This window comes from Talpa europaea, assembly GCF_964194135.1.
Source record: "Talpa europaea genome assembly, chromosome: 11".
Taxonomy (NCBI): Eukaryota; Metazoa; Chordata; class Mammalia; order Eulipotyphla; family Talpidae; genus Talpa; species Talpa europaea.
In genome coordinates, this window is record NC_140078.1 from 61180285 (window position 1) to 61207076 (window position 26792).

Here is a 26792-nt window from a genome sequence, read left to right on the forward strand (position 1 = left end):
AGGAAATCCTATCAGACTCAGAGGGAAGGAATCTATAATCAATTGGTGAGGTCTGGCATGAACTCAAAAAAGTTTGCATATAAGGTAACTATTTTTGTTCCATTATACACCTTGTTAACTTCCCTACCAAAAGAGTTCAGTGGAAAGTGGACAGTCACGGAATGGAGAAAAACAGAAGAAGTCCTTTAAGATTTATCCCTACATGCATTTTCAAAGCATGGATAGGGCAGAGTGGATGAGAGCACAAGGATGTCCTTTGGGGGAGACACTCTGGTATCATCTATTGTAAACATCATCTCATTGAAGTCTTGCCCCAATTCTATTTTTCCCTAATTGGTTATAATTTGCCTTCTGCAGAGGGTATACATTGGGTAGGAGCTTGGGTGAAGTAACTGGAACATGCTAATATTGATAGTTAAGGCCTATTAAGAGAAGACCTAAAACACCTTATTCAAGGGAATAAGTGGACAATAATGGTAAGTGCTAAGTGACTTTCATTCTAGATGTCCCAAGCTATCGTAACTCATTACTCAGAGCACCTGACATGGTATAGAAAACAGAGGTTTTCAGGCATTGCAATCTACTTCCATTCTCCACTTACATGCTCTCTGATTTGTAGGTATTTAAATCTAAAAGCTGGACAAAATCAGGTTGGACAATATATAATTCATGTGTTTTGAAGAATTTGGAAAAGCCAGTACAGTGAGGAGAAAACTGCATCAGTTCCTTTTCTGTTTCTTGGCTAAGGACGGTACAAGCTCACTCTATACCATCTTTGGAGCCTCCAAGTGGGTAAATTTAAATTTCCTTCAGATAAATGTTTTCCCAAATGAGAAAATGCTATTTTTAATGAAACCAAATAGCCTTAATTGGTTGTGATGGGAAGTAAACTCAGAGATAAACACTGCATAAATAATTCAAGTCTTTCCATCTGGGGAAACTTCTTTCTGAATTGGATAACGAATATTCGACCTAAGACAGAGTCTGCGTCATCTGAAAAGTAACAACTGCAATCTAAGCTAAGAATCAAAGACACAGCTAAGAGCTCACAAGTTACACTAGTGAAGTTTCAAGATACGGTGACCCTCACCCTGCAAGGCCAACTCCTCCCCATTCTTGCAGTGAGAACAAATTAAAACACTTATCCCATCAGGGTCACACTTTTTATCCTCTCCACCACAATGCTGTTTAATTTAAAATAATTACTATGTGCAGGCTTGATTAAAAGGATGGGTAAGAAATGGTCCCAAGTTTCCAGGACATACATAATAAAATCCATTAAGTATTAAGGGCTATAATAAACATACAGGAAAAAGTAAATAAGAAGACAGAAGAGTAATTAATTCCAATTGGTGAAGAGGGAAAGCTTAATGGAAGACTTGGCATTTGGGCTGTGTAACAATATATCTGAGATTACAGGGATATTAACAATAATGACAATATGGCTGCACAATATATGTTATTGATTTTTTTTTAATTAATAGCTACAGCTAAGATTTCATGAGTATTTACTGTGCAGCAGGTCCTGAACTGCCTTGAATGTAACAGCTAATATAATTTGACGATAATCTAATGAAGCAAGCATCAAAACAAACTCAGTTTTAAGGAAGAGGAATCTCAGCACAGGGAGGTTAAGTGACTTGCTTCGTAATGCACAGCTAGTAAGGAGCAAATCTGAGAACCTGCATTCCTAACCTGATTCCTGAAATCCTGTGTCTGAAATTGGCATTTGAAATGTGGCAATGAAGTAGAAAGATTCCAAAGAGAGAATTGAAGTTAAGAGGGACCTGTTGTTGGGTAGAAGGTACTGGCTCCATGATCACTGGGAGCAAATTATCCTCCAATTGCCTGACCCAATAAAATTGACAGTCTGAACCATTATGTTCCCTGTTGCTTTTACCTCTTTGGATGCATTAACCATTTTTGCTGGACCTCTATGATCTTTGAAAAGCTGCACTGCTTCCTAGTGACCTTTGATGGGGATTTCAAAACCTCATTTCACCCACAATTTTGTTTGATCTGTCATGTATTTTCTTCCTTACTAGATTATGCCATCCATTGGATCTGAATTTTGCCATTATTGGAATGGAAAAAAACCTATCATGATCCCAATAATAAAACTGGCAGAACTTTAGAAAAAAATTTAAGCCATAACTAAAGCTTAGTCTAATATACCTAAGTCAAGATGCCCTAAGTTCTAAGCACATGATCAAGTCCTCTGATTTGCCGAATTGCAAAGAGTGCCAAAAAACACCTTTTAAAACAGGACAAAATCTTCTCTACCCTTTAAAAAGAAAACAAAACAATTTTCCTTCTCTGTTGACTTTCTTTATTCTCTCATGCAAAGGGTTCCATAGTGATTGCATAAGGGGAAAATTCTAATTGCATTATCCCAAGGCAGATATAAAAATTCTTTAATAAAATAAACACTGCTTAAAATCATTCTGAAATAGGCAGAAAAGTCATTTGGTGATAATTGAATGTTGATTTAAAAAGTCTTGATGCTAGAGAGAGAAAATAGGATATGAAAATAAACAATATTGCACTTAGGAAGACAAAACGCTGCAGGTATATCTATAGAGTTGATTCAACAAAATAAATATAGACGCCTAATGGAAAACATTGGGCTTCCTTATATTTGTTGAGATAATTTTTATATGATCAAATTAAATAGAATATGAAAATGAGTTCTGCCTTTCCTTATGCTTTCTGTCTGCTAAAAATGAAAATTTCAAACTGATGACCTGTCCCCCTACACCTAATAACCTACTTGACACATGTTGCTTAACAACAAAGAATTGCACTCTGAAAATTATCTTCCACTTGGAAACTTAATTTTATTACAGTGTGATTAATTATAAGGAAGTAGAGGATTTGAGCTTGTCAAGATGTGGGTCAAAAGATACAAGGTCACAAACTGAATTTCTACACTCTGCTTGCTCCTTGAGGTGCAAACACGACATGAATTTACTTAAGCAGGCAACCAATATTTACTGAGCACCTGCTTTGTGCCAAGGCATGTGCTGAACCACAAGGGATGAACAGGACCCACAAGTTACCATCTCCAGCAAACTCATGGTCTCAGGAGAAAGACAAAGGAGGAAAAAAACCACTTTCAGCATGGGGTATAAGAAATTGTCAGAGGAGCAGCCAGGCAAAGCTAAGTCCTATGCGTCCAGATTCATGGGTCAGTCACTCTGGGCCCTGTGACCCTCAACGTGCCACCTCTGGGTGGCGTGGGCGTGGATTAGGGCTGTATGCATCAGAATGTGACATAGGCTGGCTCGTGCAGTCTTCATAGCTGCCCCACACCACATTCCCACCAGGACACCAGAAGGAGCAGCACAGTGCCCTGGTCCAAACTATAACCTGACATCGGAGCTGGGGATGCTGGAAAGGGGCTGAGTAGCTCCAAGTGTTTTAAAGCGAATCAGCTTTCTCTTAGCAGTGGATGGCAACTTGTGTGGCTCCAGTCCCACAAGTGATCTCCTGGGCTCTTCTCCATGCAGCCAGATCCCACTGACCCTCCAGCCCCTTCCTCTTTCACCCTCTTCCAAGTGTTGGGCCAGCTCCTGCTGACCTTGGTGAGCAGGCCAGCTGCCATCTTGCCATGGCAAATCCTGCTTGGACTTGGGTATCTGCCCAACGGATACTGTCTGGGGTAGGGCAGACTGCATCTACTCATGTGTCAGCCTATAAAGTCTCTCTCAAACTCTCTCTCAACTCTCATTTTTCTCACTCCCTATGTAAATAAATTTTGTCGTTTTTATTTCTTTCTGTGTGTCTTGCACCACAGGTGAGTACCTACCAATCAGGTCACTCAGTTTCCCCTGGGCTTGCTCCATTTCACTAATAAAGGACAAATGAAATTTCCATAGAGCACCAAGTAGAGGTACTGGAGTAGGAATTGGGGCTTTTAGGAGAAAACAATTAAGAGTGAGACCCATAAGATAACTGACAGTAAAGACTGGCCACAGAGGGGTTGGGGTTGGGTAGCAGAGGGATAGGAAGAAAATTTCATACAAATATCAGGCCTAAAGACCAATAATATAGGAAGAGTGCATAAGATCTGGAATCACTGTCAGATGATCAGAGAGACCAAATACAGAAAAGACACCTTGTAGAAATCACATATCTTTTAAAACATGGACAGTCACCCTAGGACTTGTTTTGAAGGCAGTGGCCACTGGAATCCCACCTTTAATGTCCAGGTTTATTCTATACCAGTCAATAGGCATGGCTTCAGGAGAGTAACAGAAACACTGTTAGTAACAGAAACACTGTTCACATCTCAGCCTCCATTACTTGCCCAGCTCTGAGCTTACCTCAAGCCCAAGGAGCGGTGGAAGTAACCGGCATGCAAGGCATGCTGGATTTTCAGCGACCCTCTGAGAGGCAGCATACAAAGCAGTCAAGAGGTGAGGCAGGTCTGGGTCTGACCTCAGTTCAACCATTTCTGAGTTAAAACTGTGGATAAACTAAAGTGTATCCATTAAAGAGGGATGATGATGATGATAAAGAATGAAGAAAAGGCTGTGAGGGTTAAGTGAGAAAATGCAAAGTACTTAGCACTGTGCCAATCACATGGTAATAGTCAACCCAAGAGTTACCATCGCTGTATTTACCCCCATCATCACAATCCTCATCACCATTACCTTCAACATCACTGCCACCAACACTACCATTATGAGTATCACCACAATCACCATCACTGTCACAACTATCACCACCACCATCGTCTCTGGGCATAAAGGTCAGTGGAAGATTTTGCAGGCAGATATAGTTTCCTTTTCATTTACCACATTAATACAGAAAATCTCCCTGAATGTCAAATGGGGGTAGGGGTGCCCCAAAGTTATTTCTAAGCACAAGGGGAAAATATAAATATTCATTATAAGGGCCACAGGTTGTATCTGAAGGAAGATATTTTAGAGTTACCAGGCATTACAAATGAAATCTGAGAGCATTCTTAATCTTCTGTTAATTTCAAACTAAAATTCAAATTGCAAAAATTTGTGGATGGGATCACCTCAATTTTTTGACAACAACCCACTCACATGAAGAAAAATATGCCATCGTTCTTTAAGTACCACAAGGAAAGAAACTCCATTCTGTGTTCTGGATGTATCAAATCTGGCATCCAAAGCTGCTTCTAAATCTCCAACTCAATCTTGGAAGCACTGCTGCAAAGAATTAACTCTGCAACTCAACTGCACAAAAAGCTAATATAAAAACAGTAAATATTTAATGCATATTTAATATATTGTGGGTGCTAAGCAGAAAACTTCGATGTGCATCAGCTCATTTAATTCTCAAAACTACTCGAGAGGGCTTGCAAATGCGGACACCGCTGGACCTCCTGCGTTGCGCTGGCATGTAAACCCTGCCGAGTTTTTTGACATCGCTGTGGAAGATGAGGCTGGGTGGCATCTACTTCCAGCTGTTTGCAGACAAAATTTCAAAGACAGCAGAGGACTTGGGAGAAAGGATTTGGTTATAAAGATTCCTGCTTTCACAGAACTATTCCCGGATATTTGTACAACGTGCTGACTTCACATACCATAATGTCATTAGATGCAGGTCTATCCATGGCGAGAAATTTGATGATGAGAATTCCACGCTGAATCATGCAGGTCCCAAGCATCTTGTCAATGGCAAATGCTTGACCCAGATGGTTCCTAGTTATTCATATGTACAGCCAAGACTAAGTGGTGGACAGAAAGCCTGTGGTCTTTGGTATGGTAAAGGAGGGCATGAATATTGTGGAGGCCATGGAGGACTTTGGGTCCAGAGATGGCAAGACACAAGACGATCACCACTGTTGACTGTCGACAAATCTAATAAATTTCACTTGTATTTTGTATTAACCACCAAGTTATTCCTTCTGTAGCTCATTCATCCCATTCATCCCCACTTGCTTGAAATATTTTGTAATCTTTATGCTCTAGTTTTTTTGGTTCTATATTTTCCTTATCCCCTTCCAAGTCTAGCTGGATTGCAAAGTTTATGATTATGAAATCATAATCATAGACAATACACCACCACAACAAAAAGAATCAGATACTACTACTCACATTTTACAGAAAAAGAGACTGACATACAGAGAGGTTAAGTGTCTTGACTCAAACTCACAAAATAGGCACAGCCTCAAAGCTTGGTCTATTCAACGTTATCATCTTGTGTCTAACACCAACATTTGCCTCCAGCAGCTAACCCCAGGATTAGCCTAAGGGAGTTACCTAACACCATTACTGAAAATATGATATATGCAGAGGGTACATCTGGCTTGAAAAGCTACATGCTGCAGACACTACAATGGAGTTGTCAAAAAATAGAAATCAAGGTGTGGACACAGCTCTACCTAACATCACTGCCCAAGGTGTGAATTCCTGTACTTTACTGTCCTATGAAGAACATGGGGAATCATGTGCAACTTAGAATAAACTCTGGAATGACAGATTGACTTTTCATAATGTCTCAGAGCTTCCCTGGGAAACCAAATGATATGTCTTAATCATTACCCCACAGCACGTTCCCCATAGGTGCTCATGCTAGACAAATATATTTCTTCAAATGTGCCTTTTTATCTCGCATCTTACAAAACATTAAAACTGATATTTGGGGAAAAATTGCCTCCAATTTGTGAAACTTGGAATCTACTTTGGTGTATGAAATATAAATATGCTTAGAAAATGAAACCGCTTTCTTCTTATGTTCATTAGGAGGAGTCTTTCAAAATTTAGAAGCAATGCTCATGTTATGTTTAATACACAGATGCACCAAGCAGCTATAAAAGCAACTTTTTAAATATTAAAGACTTGGAGCTGGTTGTCGGCTGAAAAAGTAACTACTTATAAAAATACTTAACACTGAAAACGATCAAAAACCAGCAATTTCTTATTAAATCTATTTAGTGTCAAGAATGTCTCACTGAGTGGAATAACTTTTTAAAATATTTAACACATACAGTCACTTGGAGGCTGAGAAGATATTTTTTATTAAACATACTTAATGATTAGCACTGCTCTAATGCTGGGTGGGGAGAGGCAAATGCTATAACTACTACAAAGCAGAGGTGCCAAATGTTTACAGAGCCATGTTGGCAGAAGGTGGGATCCATCTAGAGCTTATTTACGGACCACCAGCTATTTAAGTCCCACATCTGATCACCCCAAATATATTCTGAAATCAGTTTAACACACAGCCACATTCGTTTAACTATCACCTATGAAATTAATTCCTTGGGATGACAACTATTAGTTCTGTCATACACTAACTTCACATCTACCAATAATGGATCAGAAGTTCAAACATGCACAAGACCATGCTGAAGGAGAAGGAAAACATGGAACAATTGCCAAAGTCTTGGGAAAACATTGTATGCTTTCACACTACTATGCATCTTGCTCCAACAGTTTTATTAGCGCGAACGTATGTTTTTATTTCCCTATTGCATGAAAACAAGATATGGTAAGACATTTTCCAGAAGTTTCCTAATGAAAAAAAAATAACCTTTAAAAACTAGCTGCATATGTAAACACATCTACTTTAAAAAAAAATCCTTTCAGATTCCTTCAGGTACCTCATTTCAGTTGCCTCAAATATGATGACTGAGAAACAAATCATGCTAAAATGCAAACTGGTCCAACCACTATGGAAAGCTCTGTGGAGGTTCCTCAAATTACTAAAAATGGAGCTATCGTATGACCCAGCAATTCCACTCCTAGGAATTGACCCAAAGGACACAAAAACATTAATTAGAAAGAAAACCTGTAGCCTGTGTTCATTATAGCACTCTATACAATAACCAAACTATGGAAACAACCTAAATGCCTCAAAATGGATGAATGGATCAAGAAGATGAGGTATATATACACAATGGAATACTATTACACTGGAAATAGAAGTGATTACGCTCAGTGAAGTAAGTCAGAAAGAAAAATATCAGATGGTTTCACTGAAAGGAGGAACAAAGGGAAACCAAAGAAAGGGTCAAAAAAAAGAGAGAAAAAAACCTGCAGGCAAACTATAGACCTGAGGCATAAAGCAGGGGTGGGGAGGGAGATGGGTCAAAATAGGGAAGGAATGAGCCCAAGGGACTATGGTGAAGATTCACGGGTGATGTGGTGGTAGAAGATTTATGAGGGCTACAAATGAGTGAAAAAATTAAACATATAAAAATAAACAATAATATAATCAAACATTATATAAAAATAAAAATAAAAAAAGTTCAATAAAAAAATAAAGTTGGTTAACAAACAAAAAAAGAAACAAATCACCCTAAGCATTCATCAGGCAAATTGTAATACATTAAATCAAATGCTTTGCCAAGAATACACCAAGTGCTGCTAACTTATTTTAGTGTGTTTTTCTAACTTTGAACAGAGCCCTGCATCAACTACTTAGCACATGTGTGGAGGGCCTTCTGAAGAAAAAAGAAAAAAAATTTCCTGTTAAAAATGACACATCTTGGGATAGATTGCTTCCTTTAATCTCCAAAACAAATCCACAAGACAAGCAGCTTGGTTCCCATTTAGCAGGTCAGGAAATTGGTTCAGAAAAGTTAAATAACTATCCAAACAGTAACTTAAATTAGAACACAAGTGAACTCTGGTTTATTTAACTTCATGTTCTGTCTCTAATCTTTCAATTAAAGATCAGGAATAATGACTGAATGCTTGCCTCCCCCATTATGTTGGCGTGCCAACCTCCAATGTGATGGCATTGGAGATTGGACCTTTGGAAGGTAATCAGGGTTAGATAAATTCAGGGGAGTCCTTGTGATGGGATTAGTGTCTTCAAGAAGATCCCAGAGGACTTGCTCTTTCTTGTGACAGAGGTCACAAGAGCACCCAGTGAGATGACTGCCTTTAAGCCAAGAAAGACACCTCAAAAGGAAGTCTATCTTGCCAGCACTTTGATATTGAACTTGCGTCCTCCAAAACAGTGAGGAACTAATACACTTGTTACAGCTGATCATTTCCTGGTTAGATTAGAAAAGTTAATTAGAGACAAAAAGTTTGCTTTTAGCACATGAAGGCAGGTCTCTATTAACTGAGCATCTACCTAGAGGTTCTCAAACAGGAATCATTTAGTCCCAAAAGGACATTTAGCAATGTCTGAAGATACTTTTGATGTCAAAACTTAGAGTGGTGTGCTGCTAGCATTCACTGAGTAGAAACCAGGGATTTACTAAAGTTCCTACAAACATAAAACATTACACAGAAATTATCTGGCTCAACAGGTCTGTGCTTGAGTTGGAGACCCCTACTCTATAGCCTGTGATAGAAGAAGACGTTAATAAATATTGTTGAATGAGTATCTGGAGGAATTCAATAATTCTTCAGTAGCGTCTACTCTGTTAGGCACTGCCAGCAGCTACAGCGATAAATGAGGTACTGGTCCTTCTCCAGGTACGTTCATAGTCAGCAAAAGGAAATAAGATTTCCCAGAAACATTGTGGGAAAATTATGGTAGGCAGGGGTGACCTACTTTAAAGAGAGGTATAAACTCTCGAGGCTTTTAGAGGAAGGAGAAGGACATCCAAGTAGAAAGGGCACATAGGGAAGGAGAGGTAGATTAAGGTAAGAGTTGAGGACAGGAGACATTACTTTAGTCAAACGAGGAAGCAGAACATCCAGGGACAAATTCCATCAACCCTATAAATCTGACATCACATCAGTATAAAGGACTCACGTGGCCATAGCTACATATACTTTTGCATGACCTTGGGGGCCAAACCCCTTCAGTCTCTAACCTAACCCCATCACTTAACTAGCATCACTAATTAAAACACTCAAGGCCTCAGTTTCTACATCTGTAAACTGAGAATAAAAATGCACTTCCTAATGAGGCTGTGAGATGAGATAATGCACTCAAAGGTAATTATCATGAAATAACCCTGTTGGCTTTTCTGTACATTAGGAAATACCATGTATGTGGTGTTGAGGGTGGTGGGGGAAATGGTAGCAATTAAACCTGAGTTATCTGAGTGCAAAGCTATGCACATGCGCAACTCAACCCCCAGCCTCAACAAAGAGGAATGGAGTGTGCCCCTGGGGCGGGATGATTTGCTCAAGGCCATTTAATCAGAGGATGGTACAAATTACCCAGCATTTGTCTTCTGGTTTGTTCCATAGCACATTGCCTTAGCTACTGCTTTTCTTGCTGTTTATTTACACTGTTTCCTTTTGGGCCAAAATCTCAGTAAAATTGCTCTGGGGACATTTTTATCTTTTTTCCTTCCCAAGAAGTTGCATATATAAGTAAACCATTAGAACTGAATCAGGTCAATGAATCACACTGAATGCCAATAAAAGTGAAGCAAAAGCCTGTCTGAAGCCAACACCCTCCATTTGTTTAACTCTTGAATGGATTTCATGACAAACTGGAAGCGTCACACACAAATGTCACCTTCTAGATTCTCCTGATTCATTTCAATTCCCATTAGGATGAGGGGTGGCACAATGGTTGGTCACTGTCCCCAAATAATAACGTAGCTACTGCAGGAGGAGAGAGGGCTGAGAGGTTGGAAAGAAAAATAGGAGAGCATTTTTCGGTTCCAATCACCCAAGATTTATTATTCTCCAATTTTTTTTTATCCTCCCACCTAATCTAGAATCCCTTGTGCACATTTGAGATAAAACACATCAATTCTCCTTCAATGTCACTTTCTTAATAAAGCCTATTAAGCTGTAACCCCCAGCCCCCTAAAGATCCCTTGCCCCCAAAATGCACTTATTTTTTGCCCTTTTCCTTTTACCTTTTAACATATGAACATTTATAAAGGTTTTTTTCCTTTGATCTGTGTACTTCTTGCCTAGCATGTTAAGTTTCATGATGACAAAATTTTTCCAAAAAAAAAAAAAAAAGTCCAACATTCAGCCACATCGAAAGTACTTGGTAATAGTGAACACATCACTTAATTAACATGCTATCAATTCCTTACCCATAAAACCTACAGTTAAAACTTAACAATGCTCCCGCCAATTTGTTGGATATGCACCTACAACAACTTAAACAGTATCCAGGGCCCAAGGGATCAGCTACTATTGTAAGGACTACATTTGCAATGAGGAATTTTGCATTGGATGCACCCGCCAACTTTCTACCCAGATGCTCCTCCATTAGAGAATGATAAATGTCATTGTCATAATCAGAAATTTTCCGTGGTTTTCAATGCACTGGCTTTTACGCTGAAAGCCAAGGCATTAATAAAGCATTGAAAGAGTAGGATTATAAGTCTATGAATGTCAGTGGCAAGGTTTCACATATGCCACTTTGCAATAATAAAGGACTTCTGAGACAGTGCTGGGGATTGAGCAGAGCAGGACTACTTGTATTTCTTTTCTTTTCTTTTTTAATAGAGGATAGTGAAGACAGGACCAAAAGCAATTAAGTGAGAAAAAATGAAGGCAGATTCAATTAATCATTCCCCCCACTGACACTTTAATGCATTATTGTTACAATTACTGTGAAATGTCCTAGAAGAATCTCTTCTCACCCCACTCCACCCTTTCCATTTTTCTGGGAAAGAAAGCTAAACTGCAACATTTCTGATTGGCTTTTATGTTTACAAGAGCTACCTTCCCGCGCCCAGGTTTGAAAATACCAGCCTTACCCGAGGACCGGAATTCTTATCACACTCCTCTAGTTTTGACTTGTACTTGTACAAATGAAAACAGTCTCTAAATACAGGACCTGAATACTGCCATTTTCAAGCTCCAAGCAGAAGCTTGATATTCAGATTTCAACTTCAAATGTACCCCAGGGTTTAGCTGTTCTGATCTAGTGGCACTAACTCATCAGAAGCCAGGGGGGCCTGCCTTGGTGGAGCCTATGATGTGGGGCTCCTGTCCTAATCAGAATGCTTAATATACTCACCCATGCCCTGAATCAATACAGTGCAGTCCTGCTCCCCGAGAAGGAGTCATGGGCAAGGACAGCCACACAGACTAAGTTAATTTAAAAGTAATAGAGTGAGATTGTTCCCATTACATTTATCGAACTCGCACCTCCAGCGAATGGCTGCCACAGAGGGCAGGTCCACAGCAGCCAATCCTACAGAAAACCCAGCAAAGCCATGGCCTTGATTTTATTTATTTTTCAATCATAATCATCCATAGTTGTCTTCTGATGGAATGACTAGTTTTAAACTTTCTTCGGGAGAGATATCTGGCTTACACTACCAGAATTCCTTTCTCTCAATCACTTCACTAGAATGGTCACCATTGGAACAGAGAATTCTACACCAAATGTTTTAAGATTTTAGTGGACATCTACTGCTAAGGAAGTGTAACTGACAAACCAGGAAGACTAGAAAAAAAGGTTTGCAATATATCCCACCAGGAGACCCAGTACACACCCTCAAGCAGCTACCTTGCTCAAAGCCCTCACCATCAGCCTCCCCTTGGAAGCCACTTCAGAGGCTGAACTGTGCCCACATGAAGTGCAACCCCCAGTTGAGTGGCCCAGGTGACATAAGCTCACTGTACCATAGTTTCCTCAAATATATGTATGAAGATAATACTAATAGTATTCCTATGAGACTCACAATAAATCATATGCGCAACACATTGAGCATGCAATTTATTTTGTATTTTATTATTTATGTATTTTTACATTGTTGTGGATTTTTTTAAAGATTTATGTTATTTTTGCATACAAGAGCTGGGGTGTAGGACAGAGGTGTGTTTGTGGGGGCTGCAGTGAGAGGATTCACCAGAGACTGCGCCATGTGGGTAGATCCCTGGCCAGGGATCGAACTTGTGCTGCAGTGGCTGCTGATAGCTTCATAGTGCTGAGACTTAACCCCTTGTGCCACTGGGAGGTCCCTGTTGTGCATTTTTGTACAGTGTTTTATTTCTCCTCTCAGCTGTTGTCCCCATAAAATTACCACCACTCAGACACCCATAAACCATCACCATAGACTCTTGTCTCTTCTCTTTCATTTCGATCCCTTTTCCTCCCCTGATGAATGTCTCCAATTTACAGTTTCACTGCTAGTTTTGTCTTTTTTTTCCCCAATCCCTTGTATGGTTCCCCTATGTTCCTCCTATAAATGAAACCATCCGATATTTTTCTTTTTCCTTCTGACTTATTTCACTGAGCATAATCCCTTGCAGCTCCATCCATGTTTGAGCACTTAATTTATATCATCCTTTTCTCCATGAGAATCACCAGTTTAACAAGAAGGGTAAAGTGGTTGCTACCAAATTCTCTCCACACCTAATTTGTATTATACATTAAAAAAAATACAGGGGACAATGAGAGTAGATTAACAGCAGGCACAATCGATCTCAGCAAGGGAGAGAAAAGATTTTCCCCCAAAGTGACATTTGAACTGAAATTTTATACAAAGAGGAGGCCTTTGCTAAGAGGTAGAACAATCCAGAAGAGTAGATCCATAGGTCTGAGGCAAAGTCTTTGAAGGAAGATGATCATGGAGACGGGAGTGGAGAGAAAAAGGGAAGGAGATATTTCTAGATGTGGCTGGGGTAGGATGTAGGAAGGGGATCATGCACAGATGATACTTTTATAGGATGTCTATGCCAGCATGTCACAGGCAAATTGAACATCCAGTGTGATATTAAAACAAGATGAACTCATCGTGTCTCTATCTTAGAACTAGGTCGGTCATTCAACCATTTCAATATTATCTTGCAGGAGTGAATTTATAGATAAGCCTGTGCAAATTCTGCCATCTGATTCCCCTTAGCATTAATAGTTCTGCCTGACAAAGCCATCTGCACCGGCCTAACACTCCACTCTAAGTCTCTTACACATGAAGAGGCGTCATGATTTTTCACTGATCTGAAATTAAAATTTCCAGCCATAAAAAATATATTTAGATCCAAGGCTACATGTCACTTCTGAAATCTTGTCATTTAAATCACGTTAGGTGTTGAATGAGATATAGGTGAAATTTAACTTTCACTGCATTTTAGTCTCGATCACGGCAAATTTATAACCCAGGAGTAAATCTTGCTGTCAAGGAAAATGTCTTCACTAAATCAGATTTGTTGCCTTCCTTCTTCCTTCAATACTTTCATAAAGTTGGATGCTCTTCAATAAAATCCAGTTGTTTCATTTCTTCCTGGCCACAAAGATTCTATTGGTGTTGCCAGGCTAGCCACTGGAAACTTTGGAATTTCCTGGAATAGGATTTTCAATATTCAATATTCAGGTTTGTTCAGCAAATGGTGCATTGACTGTTTGTATTCAAGTTCATATCAATGGGATCTAAAGCAACTGCTTGGGGTAAGGGTACCAATAAACTTTTTTGTAGCCCAGTGCCAGACACCTTTTGAAAGTAAGTCCACGAGAATCCAAGGAAACACAACATTTGACAGTTCCAACATTTCTCAAAACAATGTGTTTTTTGGCTAGTATGAGCACAACTCTTCCTGCTACTTTTGAGGCCATTCTACCTCAGTCTTTTTTGCAGATGCCTCTTCCACTAGACATCTCCTAAGTGTAAATCACCGCTTCCAATGGTGAGTTCCCTCTCAACCCAACTGTCCCTAGTCACTCTGATCAGCCATAAGGCATTCATTTCTGCATGCAGGCTAACAACTCTCAAACCTGTTTCCAGTTCTAATGTGTCTTACAAGAAACAGATCATCTAACAAATTGGTTTCTTAGATATTTCCAATTAGGTAACAAAACGCATCCCATCCTTTCCTTAGGAATCCAGTCTCATTGGCTCACTACCCTGGACCCAGGGGGCACCTCAAAGCCTCCACATTCTCTCTCTCTTTTTTTTTTAATTTAATTTATTTATTTATACAAGAACCAGGGTACAGGCCAGATACACGGGAGGATGAGAGGATTCACCAGAGACAGAGTAGGGAACAGAACAGGTAGACTGACGAATACACTGCTGAGGGGAGCAGCGGGCGAGACAGGAGAGGTTTGCTCACCATGTGGGACCCTCGCTGGCGGGCCAGGATTGAACCGGCACTGCAGAGGCTGCGGATAGCTTCACAGCGCTGTGCTCAACCACCTGCGCCACCAGGGGAGACCCTCTCTCTCAATGTTCATTTAACATCCAGCGCTAAGACTACTTAACCTCATTGCCCAAATATCCCATAAATTGGCCCACTTCCTTCCTTGGCTCCTGTTCTTGTTAGATCCAGATAAGTAACCTTCACTTTACCACATTACTTCAGAACCTCCCAACCTAATACTGCCCAAGGTGACCTCAGACTGCAGGTCTCAATCCTCCCCTACCTACCCTCCACACCACGTTCACTACCAGATTACTCTGATCACATCACTCTCCTTTGGAACACTTAAAAGGACTCCCACTTTCCTAAGGATAAAATCCAAACTCATTACTGTTATGTTCCCTGTAAAGAGCACTAGGTTTCTTTCATATCATGCTAATCTGACTTTCACTCAGTCCTTTAGCTATTCTGGCCTTTTTTTTCCCCAAATGTCATTTTTTTCCTTGAACGCGGGGTCTCAGCATGCTGACCCTTTGTCCGAAACATGCCTTTCTCCAGGTTCTGCTCTCCTATTCTGTATTCTTTAGGTTTCAGGGAATAGGTAACTACTCTCTGAAAGCAGTCCTTGAGCTTCTAGGCTAGGTAAGTTACTTATCTCATTTTCTTCCAGTGTTGCCTATAGGTCACCTGTTGTAATATAATTGCAATTAGGATATGAGTTATATCTTGTTCACCTACCACATACATTGGCACACGGTCTGTTCAATACCCCTCTGACTATTCCAAAAGCAGGGGGTAGGGGGTGTCTGTCTAAATTCCTGCCCATTCCAGAGGTGAATAAGCCTCCACCCCACGTGAAGTCAATGGCAATGCCTTGTCTTATTTAGACTTTTGTACAATTAAACCCATTACAGACAAATGATATCCTTGCTTTTGCCTGCAAGTCAGCATTCTTCATTTCATACTGTTTGCTCTTAATTAACTCTTCATGAGCACATTTTGCATCCAAAATTGAATTTTATGATTCATGAACCCCCAATACTCCAGTGTCTCCTATGTCTCCTCAATACTCACGTGTAAGTCAACTGATTGATCATTGATGGCATTTCCAGTAAAAGCCTGGTTCCTTTTACCCGTAACTATGAAACAGTCTCAAGCTAACTAATACCCATTTAACCACAATTCTACAATAAATCCCTAGGCTGGTAGTCATAATTTATAGAAAATTTGTATTATCTATTTAAAAATTTAAATTAGTCTACTGTGCATTTCATCCTCCTACCTACCTTTAATAGTTACCTAAAGCAACATTTCAATTAGACTATTTATATAAGCCACTTATTTAAGAGACTTTTGATAGACTAACATTAAGTTGCTGCAAGACAAATACAAATAAGAGGAAGTTTTTAAAGAATAAACTAAACTTTTTGTTTGGTACTGTGTCAATATGGACTTAAAAGAAATACAGGAAGTGGCTTAAGTTAGAAAACGTAAGGAAATTTGTTCCATCATTTTAGAACTATATGTGCATATATAATATCTATCTGCACAAAGTTAAACCTGTGTTTGGATACCCATGATTTCACTAAAAGCCTCATGCAATTTAAAACTTGAGTAACTCAGAATACACAAATGATAGAGGCAAATTGTAAACAATATATTTACTCATCAAACCCATATCCTTGAACAGAACATAAGCATAATGATGAAAGCAATTTATGAAGTCATTCAATCAGAGCCAGAAAATGCAAGTTGGGAAATCAGATTGGACACTGCCCTGTGACAGGTGGAAGGAGGCCAGGCAATAGGAAATGCACTATTATTTTAGGACTGTTACTCTTGCATGATATTCATAGCTCACATTTTATTGTCAACTATAATAAAAATTTTTAAAGAAATGCAAAGTTTTATGAAGGAAGACCTGATATCACCAAATAAACAGAAGCAGATATATCTCTGTGCATATATTTTCCCTTTTTCTCCCCTTCTGTTAGTGCAGTCAGAATGGGTAATGGCTGGCTGGAAGTAAGAAGGGGTTTGAAGGTCATTCACATTGTAGTCAATTTGCCTTAGATTTTAATTTATGTGTTTTGAAATTGTGGACAGCATCCAGATGGTAAGTTTTCCAATAGAGATGGATAAATTAATAAATAAATAACTCAGGCATCCTTTCAGAGGACATGCTGCTATTCTGACTCGTTCATAAATAATATCTAGTGTTTTAGCAGTTTTTAAGGGCGTGCTAGGAATGTGAATCAAGCTAGGACACCCCTCGTCACCTCTTTATAATGAGTCCATCTTGAAATAATAGACACCTTTCTCTTCTGTTCTAGGAAGCAAATTGGAAGCTTCTGAAAATAGAAGATGGATTTCTGAGAATGAGGTAAGCAGTGTTTCCAAATGGACTCTAACCCAGACCTATGTCAGTCACGCTTGCTAAGAATACCAAATTGTTTCCATGTAACCAGTGGAGAGTTTTGCAAGACCACTCTTGAGATTTGATGCTGACCCAGCTGCAAAAGCCTTTTGGGGAGAAAAATGAAAAAATTCCTAGTGGATGAGATAGGGACATTTTGGAGACTCTGCCAGCCCTGTATTCTCTGGACACATGCATACGGAAAAGCATAGAAACAGGCCTGGTCTGCCATATTTGTCCTGTTCTCCAGGGCTACAGGCAAGTAGAGCAGGTATGACTACCTGACCCACACTGGACCATTCAGGTTATCTTTCCTAGCTAGGTCTTTGTCACAAGTACCAATGCACTGTCAATGAATATCAATCCTTAATTGACAAGCTTAAGAAGTACTGGGAACAAGAATGCATCACACCCATCAAGAGAACCTGCTTACAGTCCAGGATACAAAAGCAGCAGCCAGGAAGACACAAACAGAAACTTGAATATGTGAAAAATGACCCTTGTTCACTCTCCAACCACTTTCTAGCCCTATTAATGCCCTTGAGTTCCACGAGTCATTCCAACATCTGTCTAATAAACTACTATCCTTTTATGTTTAAGATGACGTGAATGGGCTTCTCTTCTCCGCAACTCACGAGTGCTAATAACAAAGCCACAGTAAATGACAATGTTCTGCTTTCAATTGTGACATAACGTCCTTGATGGCTACCAGGCAACATAATATGGCGGTGAGGCTTGATAGTAAGGTATGTGCTTATTTGGAAATGCAATCATCGTACCTCAGCACTCCTGTTCCTCTGTTTGAACTAAACAATTTTCTTCTGACTGAAATAACAACAGGATTTAATGAAACCACATATTTCATAATGTGTTTGGTCATGCATTTCAGTTTTGTTTGGAATCAGAATCACTTCTCTCCCAGAATATGACAAATTAAACTATTAAAAATGTATAGGCAGTAATTAGTATATCGTTGCCAGAAATGCAAGAATATTTTCGAGTATAATGTGGATGTCACCACAGAAAGTGCATTGTGGAAAAAAAAAACTTCATAATAAAAAAAAATGCTTATCTTTAAGCAGGATATTAAAAGGGTATCTTTAAAAGTGGTTCTCCTTTCTATGCTGACTCTTTTGCTCCACTTCAGGACAAAGAACATGCAGATTCTGACTTCCAGTAAACCACTGTCTTATCCTTTCAGTAATTAATGGATGCTTTGATACCAAGGAATCTAAAGAACATTTTTCAAGCCTTAAATGCAGGCTGGGCTGATTCACACATAGCACATCTAAAAAGATCTGGGGAATAAATAATCACGAGTTGCAAACACTTGCCCAGAGCATTTGGGCACCAACCAGATTTTTAACAAGGGATGTGATTTTTTATTATAACAAGGAAAATTACTTACTGAAACATAAAAATGTGCCTCTCTTCTAAACCCTTGTCCTTGGATGTCCTAACCCCTGGCCTTGTCCTGCAGATGCACGTGTACGTTTCCTGGGTGATCATTCAGTAAACCCTTTTTCAAAAGAAAAAAAATATCACATAGGCTCTGGGGCACATCTTTTGATGGATTTGGGAAACTGCACTGATGAAGAAAGTTTATATCTTTGGTTAGGCTCCTGACTTGGTTAAAATCTGATTAAGCCAGCCTACAGGTAAAATTTTGTCAGCTGCTGGGCTTAAAATATGAGTCGTGCTCAAAAATATTTGGAGCGGTTTGATTTAGCATGGCGTCGAGACTTTTTTCTTGTAAGGGACAAATTATATTTAAGCATTTGCATTCAACCAGAATGCTGAACATCTAAGACTGGCTGCTGAATGGGGTATTTGAGAGCTGATTTACTCTGACTTAAGTCCATGGAGTGGAAACTGCATTTTTCAGGGGAGGGTATGGCGGTGGGAGTAGGCATGCTGAGGTTGAATTATAATAGAAGTGAAGCTACAGTAACCTCATATGGCCACAATCAGACTAGCATGTAGGCAGGGGAGGTCAGTTTAAGGAGGACTGTACTGGGGACAGTTAGGGTACTAGATGGAATACAGACTTCCTAGCTCTCGTAATCTTTTTCAGAGATAGATCTGTCTTCCAGGCAGAACTTCTCTGCCCTATTAATTAGTTATTTTTAAATATTTGATAGAAAAACCATTTTGGCTGAATACAATGAGCTGCATCCCCAATATGCCTGATTCTTTAGCCACCAAGGAGAAAAACACTATGAAAAAAGGAAATAATGAAACAGAACTTTTTACAAGGAAGGGGTATTTTTCCTCAAGAGAATATTATACCTATGCTGACTCTAAGTGATTAATCTAAGAGTCTTGTTTTGACTCAGAAATAGTCACAATACTACTAAGAACAGAAAGTAGTGTAATTCTTACCAATTATTTGCCCATATGTCAGGCATTCTGCCAAGAGCTAGCAACAGGTATTTGTTTGGCTTTATACAATGAACTTCTAACTAGAAATTTTATTTCCACTTTTCAAATGAGAAAACTGAGGGTTGCTGAACTCATCACATTCGTGCCAGTTGGAGCAAAGGGCTGGCACACATCTGAGTTCAAACTTTCTATACTTAACCCACCGTGTTAATCTTTGTGCAGCTCAGATGAGCCCCCGTGGTAAGCTTAACATTTTACTGAGCTACACAAAAGTCAAGATGCAAACAACATAAGGACTTTACCTAGTAAACAAATAACATGAACAAGAAATTAATGCAAAAGAAAAATTTTAATATGAAAAAGATCACATTTTCGATCTTTAAGCTTAAAGTTTCTGAAAATCCAAGAAAGGCAAGATTAATCAAAAGGTCATTATTTAATACAGTCATCATCAAACCCTTGTATGGGATTAAAGTGCTTCAGTCTATGAGATCAATTCCATTATGGCTATTTATGCAGTGACACTAGCAAATCTATGAGAAACAAACTAGCTTCACTTATACCATTGATTACCAAGCCTTAAGACAGATGGTATTGCATACTTTAATGCATGGGTTGCAAAATCATTTTTCTCTTTAATAACATACCCTTTATTGAAAAAGAAATCATTTAAGCATCATGATAATAAAACACTGCAATTTCTATTAACCTTTTGAAAAAGTTGTGATTAGAAATGTATCGGTAAAATATGAGAAAGGATATAAAAATGATTTTGTCTTCTAAAAGCCAATATTTGAGGAATGCACTGTTTGAGGTTTTCTCCTATGACTCTGATAAAAATTAGGCGAATATTGAACTATACATAGTCCATTTGAAAAATATATTTCTAAACAGATCAGTTTTTATTATACCTTTATACCAAGGCATTTATCATCTTTATACTAGTTCCAAAAATTGTTGTTCTGAAACATGGTGATTTTTAGGGATAGGAAGGCACTTGAGGGTAAGCCTATTTGAAAAATTGAGGTCATATGAAAAGAATCCAAAGGGGAAAAAATTCCTCTGTAATGGTTACATTTTGTATTTGTCAGGAAAATAAAATCCTGGATCCCCGTTGAAGTCCTAACAATTTAAAAGCAAATCATCTCAACTCAAAAATAATAGAAAATTTGGTTACTGTAATCAAACAAAAATAGTCATCATCAAAAGAACAGGAAAATGATTTCCCATCATATCGAATTGAGAATTCCTAAAAAATAACTGTAGCTAGAGAACACACACATCCTTGGAGTCCTTCCTTGTCCTTCTGCCAAGGTTGCAAAACTAAATTCTTAAACTCCAAAGCAAAATGTAAAGCAAAGTTCCCCATAGTAACATTAGTACATCTGCTTCAAGATATGTGTGTTGCTATATATATGCATTCAGACCTATAATTTTTTTTTTTTACAATAAGTTCTTCTCTTAAGTGCAGAGGTGGGTAGTGACAGCTAAGACACCACATATTAAAAATTTTTAGTGCTTCATCCCACTCCCTGTTACAGTGTCTAACTCTGACTTCACTGCCCACATATGAAAACCTTCTGGTCTAACTCTCAGTCTATTACATAAACATCTCCCTTCCAATGGGGTCACAGCATGACATTCACACTCCAGAAGATAAATATCATGCTAATAAATAAGAAATCACTAAGATTAGGTCAAAATGACACAGGTAGCAAACTGCTTTTAAAGACAGTACTATTACAAGTGTGGTGAGTAATTTACCATTATCTGATACTGGCAAATTTGAATCTCATGTCAAAAAAAATGCAAAACAAATAGCTATTTATGATCCTACATGCATTAACATGAATTGAAGTCTAGGGCATTTATCAAATCTACTGAATTTAAATTCATGAATTAGTTGATCAGTGTTTATCAGATAAAGTGTTAAGGGTAAGAAAGGGAAGACTTGCATATAAAACATTTTCCTTTCTTTCTTAAAATATTCACCATATAAAGGGTAACTAGTGGTGAAATGGCCAAAAATGATTTCACAGAAAAATGAATAAACTGGAAAATCCACACAAGGCTAATGAAACTCAGATCAACTCTGATTTGAGTGGACTTTCCATTCCATCTCTGTTTAAATGCAGGTAGCTACCTAAGTTAGATGGAATGAAAAACCAAGTCCACTTAAATGATAGTAACAGAGCCAAATGTTCTTTTGAAGTTGCCTGACATTAAAAAATATGTGATATTTCCTTTTTCTAGTGAAAAACCACAAAGAAAAAAATATTTGACTTTGGTCATAGGCACTGATAAAATAAATTATATCATGGAAAAATGGAGAGATGGGAAATAAGTAATAGTATCTTGAGAGAGAAAGAAATTCATTCATTACTACCACCAGCTTGAGTTAAATCAAAGTACTGAATTAAGGCAAAAAAGGACTTGGAAAAGAGTGAAAGAGAGTTATCTAGAAAGAGTTGGTAACACTCAACAGATCCTCTCAAGAGCCTATTTCATTCATCTTTCCAGTATTGACCAAAGTCAGACTTCTTAGAACCTCTTCATGTCTGAGCAAACAATTATGATATGTCATAAGATAAGCTTTTCCGTGAAAAGTATTCCTCTACAGGGATACAGTTAATAATGCCAAAAAATGAAGGATTATTACACAGCAATTTGTAATCTTGTTATTATTTTGATAAGCCTTACATTCATCCAGGGTTTACTATCTTAAACACTGACAACTAGCATCTTCTTTAACATTTGCCATAGACCAGGAAAGTAGATTTTAACCTCTTCTAGGCAAGACCTGACATTTCCCATGGTGGCCCTGGGGTCTCACAACAGTTTCCCTTGGTTTCCATATCAGCCCCAAAATTAAGAAGGGCAGATTTTGGAAAATTCAGAAAGATTCTGGTCATTTTTGGACATGTACCTGGAAATGATTTTTGTTTGTTTATATCTAGAACCAAACAAGAATGATGATGGGGCAGGGAAGCTATATATATATTCAAAAATAGTACCTGGAGAAATGCATAGCAGTAGGAAATATTCCAAACCAGATGGCACACTTGATACTAACTGTAGAAGAAACTTGGTTGGAGAAAGATGTACAGAGAAATGGAAGAAAAAGGTGTTGGCAACAATTTCGCTGCCGGTGGCCGGGGGAACAATATTTGCACTAGTAGTACAATGAACATGTGAGGTGAACCTCATCACAGTTCTGTTTTTGATCAATTTCATCTTCAGTCAAGGTAAAGTTCTGATTTCCTGATGTTTTCATAGGAACTATGAAGGTAAAACCCACAACACCTGCTCATTTATTTATAGCTAAGGTTGATTCAAGGTTGTGTGTAAATATTACATAGAGGTATAATTTACTGAACAGATACAGACATTGTTATTGTTATTTTCTGTTTCATTAAATTATTTAAAACAGGTAACTTAACCACAACATACATAGCAGAAGAGTTAAACTTTTGGGGGCTGCAGCCTCTTGCGGTTGAATTTACTTAATTAGTGAAGCAACTTCCAAAGTAATGAGTTCATCTGCTTTTGAATTTATATGGTTTAAATGAACATGGAATAGGAAGGTTACAAAGCAAATTATTTTTTAAAAAAAAAGAACAGCCAAGGGAAAAAAACCTTCAGATAAACACTATATAACCAAGCAATCAATTACCCATTGTTATTATCTAGAACAATAGCTTTATTTCTGTAGAAGTAATAGATCTACAGAAAAGCTACTTACAGCTTATATACAAAATGCCCTTGGAACCCTGTGCCACTGAGTTTGTTATCTTAAGTTGTTGCTAGGTGAATTTCAGATCCAAAAGTTGTATCATTCCAGCTCTTAGCAAATCGATTTACTAATCCACCCAAAACTCTATCAATTCTGGAGCCAATCTTTCTACCTATCACCAAAAAACAGGGTTCCATCCCCATTCATAAGAACATTAGACATGTCAAATAAATTGAAAGTCTTATTCAAATCCCAGCTCCCTGCCACTTCTGATCTCCTCCTCCATCCTTCACACCATAATCTACTTAAATTGAACAAAGCCTGTTGGGCAAGACCTGCTGAACTTTCTACGCTCTCCTAACCAACAGTGGTGACAAGCATTGTGTCTGCCAGTCAGTGTGTCAAAACAAAAAGCCATCAATACTGATACTGGTATGCCAAGTGCTAGCACCAGATCAAAATTTGACTAAATGATAGGAAACTTTGTGAGCTTGTTCTTGAGAACCGGAGCTGGAAGACTCCTTATATGTCTAAATTAAGAAATTAAGGTAAAGGGCAGGTGTTTAAACTTTTTTTTTAAATATATTTTATTTTATATAATTCTTACATCATTTTTCGTTTTTGCACAATGTATGCATTTTCATTTTGGTTATATTCCCCATACAATTCCCACCCCCCCTTATTTTGACCCTAATCCTTTCTCTCCTCCTCCCCTGTGCCCCCTGTAGTGTGTCTCATGATTTACAGTTGCTTGTAGATTTTGATTTTTTCTTTATTATAATTAGTCTTTTTCCTGGTCCCTTATTTAGGTCCCTGCTCTGAGTGAGACCATCCAGTATCTTTTTTTTCTTTCTGGCTTATTGCGCTGAGTATGATCCCTTCCAACTCCATCCATGTTCCTGAAAATGGGATGGGTTTATCTTTTTTGATTGCTGAGTAATATTTCATTGTGTATATATGGCACAACTTTTACAAAAAAATTTAAACACTACACCTGTAACTTTCAAGGCTCTGTCCTTGGTGCTGAGGTTATAGACATTCATGAGCCAGCATGGCCCCTGCCCATTGGCTGCTGGTAGAATAGTCACAGCAATCTTTTACTGTGAGTTTTCAGAATCCTAGAAAATTCAGGAGGCTAGTAATAAGGTTGTGAATAAAATTTTATGTATTTCATACAATAAACATAAAAGACAATTAGTCCTAAGGGAAAAACAATCAGTTCCTTTCTCTCTAGATTCTTTAATATTTGGGAGTTGAGGTGGGGAGAACATGGTTGGAAAATAATACTAGTGTCTAAATGAGGGATAGATTTAAAAAAAAAAAACAAACACCTAGGAAATACACAAAAATTCACTGCAGTTCTGGAGATTAGCTCCATATTAGTAACTTACATCCTGGTGGGGGGAAAACAATTATTATTATTATATTTACAGTTTCAGAATTTATATATAAAGCTACCATACTGTATTATCATATAAGACCAACCTATTTAACTTCATTTAGCATCCTGAACATTCTTAATTCACCAAGTTAAAGGCAGACACCAAGCTGTAACACTAAGAACTTTAGTTCTGAGATTATACACTCTGAATATGAAACCCTAATTAATCACCAATTCCAGTCCAGCAGTAAGGTAGAGGGGCCAAGAGAGTATTTTTTACATAAAAGAGTATAGTGTGAATATAAACATAGACTTTGGATTTTTCAAACAGAAATTTCCAGGTTCTTTTAAAAAAGCTGGAAGTTCTGACGAATGCTGACTTAAAGCCAAATAGCATTTTAGACAATTGCTACCTTTCCCCTTCATGTCATATGGCTTCCTGGGAGAGCCTCAGGGTATCCCAAATATATGCTTTACATAGCTACTCTATGAAGTTTATAACAGAAAAATAGGAAGAGCCAAAATGTCCATCAACAACACATTGCTAAAATAAATGCTGACACATTTACACAAAGAGAGGCAACCATTATTGATTTCTTACCATTTGACACTAACTATGTGCTTTATAAATATTATACTTTTAATTACTTCAAAAACTCTCATCAGGTTGATGTTAGTATTAAATGTCAGTTTACAGATAAAGGAATGGGTTAAACAGATACCCAAAGTCCCACAACTAATAAATAGCAGTGACAAAATTTGAATCCCAGTAATCTGGCTCAGATTCTGAGCCTTCTACAGCATTTAAACATGAGGATATAGACAGCCACTTACGAACAACAGGAGACTTCCATCATGGAGTAAGTGGAAAGAAATCTATACAATTTCGTACAACCCATTGCTATTTCTAATGAGTGTAATGTGTTTGTAAAGAAAAACACATACTTCCTTACCTCATATTGTTTGAATTATTTTATAATGAACATATATTACTTTGATAATCAAGAGTGTGAAACTATTCACACTTGGAGAAAACTTTTTTTTTTTTAATACTGCCTTTGTACTTGTTTCTGCTTAGGAAAATTGGGTCTCAGAAATGACATTAAATTAGACTCATTGTTCTGTTATTTTTTTTCTCCTGATCTTAAAGTGAAATGCATATAATGTGAAAATCTGTAGAATGCAGGAAGGTAGAAGAAAATTAGATTTCATTTTTAAAGGAGTGAAAAATATTTCAAAATATATAAAGCATCCCAAATATGAAGTGATTAAGGCAGGTTATGAATATATTCTCTTCGATACTTACTGCATTTATAGCTCCCCTATCCTCTGCCAAATATTGGAAGGAAATAGATCAAAATGATTATAGGGATCCCTCTATGTCCAGGAGAAAAAGGCATCTAACCTCAAGTACTAGGCTCCTTAAATGATTTCTATCAAGACAATTGGAGACGCTACTGAGATTTTGCTCATGGTAACTCTCTTCCCTCAGTTGTCTTATCTGAAAAATAGAGATACTAGTTATTAACTGCTGATTCTATAAAAAGATGTGTTTAATAAATGAGGATTAAATGACAAAATGCACGTCATTTTGTTTCATTAATATGGTTTCATTATAACATTGTGAGGAAAAAAAATTGATTTCTGGTCTTGGTCACTGACTGTGAAGTTTGCAGCTTTCCCCATATCTGCTTGGGCTTTCTCCCAGACCTCTGGTTTCCTCTCACAGCCCAAAGACATGCAAACGAGGGTCACTGACTTGTCTTAGTCTTGTGGGTATGAATGAGAAGCAAGGGTGTCCTGCCCAAGGTGAATTCCTGCCTTACCACTGAACTGCCAGGACAGGCTCAGGCTACCTGTGACCCAGAACTGAGAAAAGGGTGTTGGAAAAATGAATGAATGAATGAATGAATGAATACAATTGTTTAATAT

At 38.1% G+C, this 26792-nt stretch overlaps 1 protein-coding gene and 1 pseudogene across 3 annotated transcripts in view; one reads left to right on the plus strand and one right to left on the minus strand.

Moving 5' to 3' along the window:
* PTPRG (protein tyrosine phosphatase receptor type G) overlaps window positions 1-26792 on the minus strand; it is a gene marked incomplete at both ends in the record, with an annotated part of 658283 nt that overhangs the window by 218412 nt on the left and 413079 nt on the right. The window lies entirely within an intron of this gene.
* Window positions 5290-5841, plus strand: LOC311179357 (peptidyl-prolyl cis-trans isomerase A-like; annotated as a pseudogene). The gene has a single exon. The product of its transcript is annotated as a peptidyl-prolyl cis-trans isomerase A-like (transcript).